The sequence below is a fragment of the Grammomys surdaster genome, unplaced genomic scaffold, assembly GCF_004785775.1.
Source record: "Grammomys surdaster isolate TR1022 unplaced genomic scaffold, NIH_TR_1.0 125979, whole genome shotgun sequence".
Taxonomy (NCBI): domain Eukaryota; kingdom Metazoa; phylum Chordata; class Mammalia; order Rodentia; family Muridae; genus Grammomys; species Grammomys surdaster.
In genome coordinates this window covers 1,515,085-1,519,153 of record NW_021620795.1, presented here as the reverse complement: position 1 = coordinate 1,519,153, position 4,069 = coordinate 1,515,085, and positions in this window count along the sequence as shown.

The window sequence follows — 4,069 nt, the reverse complement described above, 5'->3', positions numbered from 1 at the left end:
AGGAAGTAGGATCCGGGAGCAGTTACGGAGTGGTGGTGTCGGCAGAGCCATTAGGCGTTCAGCCGCTTTTTCCCAGTACTAAATGAGGTTTGTGGGCGAGCTGCACTCCCAGGCAGAGTGGGAGGGCCGCTGGGCTTCCATCCCCAACTCCGCCCCCTCCTACTCCTCCCCAGCTTCCTCCTCCTCTTCTTGTCTCTCCGCTGCCACCGCCCACCTGGCTAAGCCCCGAGGCCCAGGAGACTGTAGCTGAGCGCCCCGCAAATGCTTGAGACGGAAGCCTGCAGCTCCTGGCAACTGTGCCCTGCCACCTCTTGACTACGGCGCCCTAGGCTGCTGCTGAGCTCGGTCCGCACGACCCGGTCTCAGAGAGTTTGGGCGCTTATCCCTACAGAGCTGAGCAGGATAGGGCAGGCCGGCCACTACGGAGCCACAGCACTGGCGGTGACATAGGTAGAGGCATGCTCGGGTTGTTGGAGGCCCTGAGAGCGCTGAGCCATGGCCTGTGGCAACAACTACTGGACACGGAGGCAGGAGGCGCCAAGGCGGAGCTGCTGCTCCAGCTTCTGGCCAGGGAACAGTACCACATCAGGACCTGAGCTCTGCACTGAAGATGCTGCTGCTCATTCGCTACTGTCTGCAGATGGCGCGGGTGAGTGGCAGGCCCCCTAGGCCCCTCCAGTCACTCTTCTCGCAGCAGCTCACTGAGCTTGGCTAGGACCTGGTTGAGGCCCTTGCTCTGCCTGTATGGCAAGGGTAACACTTTTCTCTTAGCAAATCGGGGGAGAGACAAATGCCTTTACCTGAATTCACATTTCCTGCCTGTCCTCCGGGTCTCGGGGGTCAATAACACCCAACCAAAACTCTTGTCTTCCCTAATGTGGTTGTTACTGATGCAGAGTCCTCAGGGGTCTTCATGGGCAGATGTTGGAGGGTACCTTGGAAGACCTTTTCTAAGCACCTTAGTGTTGTGGATAGCCCCAGCCTTGTATTTTGATACTAATTCCTCTTTCCTGAGAAGGCCTGCAGAGGAGGTGTGAGTCATTACACAGGTGATTTCTAGTGAGGCTGGAGCCAGTGATTGGGCAGAGTAAGGGGAGGTGGAGATATAAAGGTTGGTGGGAAGAGAGCAGGGGGAAGGGCGACTGGAGGAAGACAAGGGAGGAAGAAGACAACAACGACTGGGGAGAGAAGAGAGAGGAGACGACAGAGGACGATGAAGGAGGCCAATTGGGAAGCAGGAGGTAGAAGGACAAACGCAAGGTCTGGAAAATCTAGTTATAAGGGTCTCATAGCTGGGGAGCAGAGTAATGTAGGGGTATTTGCCCAATCTAGGCTTACAGGATATATTCATAATTACTGAGTTGTGTTTTCATTGACCGGTCCTAGTTGGGTTGGAGATTTAAATATCTCCCACTACACTTTACCATTTGTTAGCCCTCTGGAGTCAGAGGGGAATATAGGCCAGGGGCAGATTCCCTAGGTTTTGATCCCTGCCACCCCATTTAGATCACTCGTGCCTTTTCACTTTGTGTCCGTGTCCGTTTGCTTCTCGCCCCCTGGATCTCCGTCTCCTAATTCGCCCAGATTTGCTGTGAATTATGCACAACGCCTTCCCCGGTTTCTTTGGAAATTGAGGGCCCGGAAAAGTTGAGGAAGTTGCATTGCACCATGGGAAAATCTTAGTAGTGGTTGCTGTGGCTCAATTCCCTCCCTGAGAGTTCTGAGCTCCCGGTGGAGAAGGGCTGGTGACTGATTCCTCTGAGTGGTGCCCTTTGGAACCCCTAAGTTCTTGCTCTTGTAAGTGACTGATTTGTAAGTGTGTGTAGGGGGAGGGGTACTGCCGGGAGTTTGTGACTAGTGGTAGGCTTGTCCTGACTGGACTGAGAGAGAAGCCAGCCTCTTCGACAAGGAAGAAGGCATAGTATAGAGGAAGGATGAGGGCTGGCATGTGTGGTGTCTGTTGTGACAGGAACTCTACCTTATCACATTTAATCGCTGTTAACAGCATGTGAACTATCTAGTATTCCTGCTTTGCCAGAGAGATAAAAGTATAGCTTCAAGTGGTTAAAATGCTCAGGAAAGATTGGATGCTAAGAGTTCTGAATTATTATCTTTTTTAAAACATATTCAGAGCCTGGAGATAGCACTTGTGTCTTGTGTAGGTTCTTTGTTTACAATAAATCAATATACATATTAAAATCAATAAAGACAAGCAGGGAGCTGGAGAGATGGCTCAGCAGTGAAGAGCACCAGATGCTCTTCCAGAGGTCCTGAGTTCAATTCCCAGCAACCACATGGTGGCTCACAACATCTGTAACAGGATCTGATGTCCTTTGGTGTGTCTGAAGACAGCTATAGTGTACTCATATACATTAAATAAATAATATTTGAAAATAAAGACGAGCAGGAGCCCCCAAATGTTCTAGGTCTGGGATCATAAACTTTGTTAATAAATTTTAACAAAGAAGAGGCTTGTATTCAGATACTGGTACCAGGTCTACACCTAAGAGTCAGGATTTCCAATTTAGAGCCCAGCCACATCAGGGAGGAAGCTGTGGCCATGGCCATTTCGTTGTGGCCCCAGACAACCCTTCTGAGCACATCCGACATAAAAAGTGCACATTGTCTCAAGAGCAAAGCCTCCAAGAAGCCTTCATTGCTCTCCTGTGCTGCATGGACTCCTATAGGCATAAATTTTTTGCAACCTACTTAAATAAGCATTCAACCTCTCCTGTCTCCCACCACCCAGAAGAGGAAGTGAAAGAGAAAAGTTATTAGGATATGGGGGAAGAGGACTTGTTTAGCAATAGTTCTTTGGGGGTGAGCTCAAATCTTATTTGTCAGCAGTTCAGTCCCGTAGCAAAACCCAAATACAAATCGGCAGCTTCAGTCCAGTCTTCTCAGCAGGCAGACACCACACGTGAATCAGCAGCTGTAGTTCAACCCTGAACAAACTGCAAGGCCAGACCACTGGCCCGAGGTGAGGCCATAGAAGCAGCAAGCTGCTGCCAGAACCTCTCAAGCAGCTCTTTGGCGAGTTTCTCTCAATGGCCAGCGTTCCCACAAGTGGAGGTCAACAGTGCTATGTAAGGTGCATGTCATTAGCAAAGATTAGCGAGAGGTTGACCAAATCAAACCAACACTCCATCTTCCACTGTCTGTGGGATCATATTTATACTCCTTTATCAGTCATCCTTTCAAGTGTCTGCTTTAGCACGATACCCTTTCCCCTGTGTGCCCGAGCAAACCATCATTTGACACAACTGACTTTCCAAACAAATCAGAAGTCTCCACTTAAGACCCCAGATCCAAAGAGCTCCTGACAATGGGCAATCATTGTTAGAAGCCTGAGAAGCTATTGGATAAAGCATACCTGTCTTCTTCTGCCAGCCCCTCAAAGGCTATTTTTTACTATCGGGATGATTACTCTTTGAAAAGTCGACAATTGTCAACTTGGGCAAACACCTACATCTTCACATCCCTTCCTTCGATTTTGCTGGTGTCTTCCTGAGCCTAGGAATGCTAGCACTGTGCATTTTTTGGCTCTGAGTGGTGGGATAAACTGTTCACACCTCAGGAATATGGACAACAGCATAAGGCAGCACAGCTGGCCAGCAGCAGCTGTGTATCATTCAGGCCATCTAAAGTAAGCTCTAAGCTCCAGTGAGGCTTCACCAAGCCACAGGGAATGACTTGACTTCCTCCGTCACAGGGTTCAGACTCTTCCAGACAATCGAAGGTAGACAATAAAAACAAAACAACAAACAAAAAACAGAAGATGGTTAGCCAGGTGTTAGGTTGATGCAATGAAACACCATGACCAAAAGCAAGTTGTGGAGCAAATAACTCTAGTTGGTCAGGTTGGCACAAGACTGGCCAGCACACCAGGCATGCAGAGAAGACCTTTGAAAGGAGTTTGCCCCTCACAGTGGTCTCAGCTCCATTACAAATTCCAAATGACCACATTCCCTGAACTCTGTTTTGCAGGTGATGCTTTGCCTTCATCTGAAAATGATGTTGGCCTTCTTTGTTTCTATAGCTTCTCTGCAACAAAAGCTAAGTAGCAAAT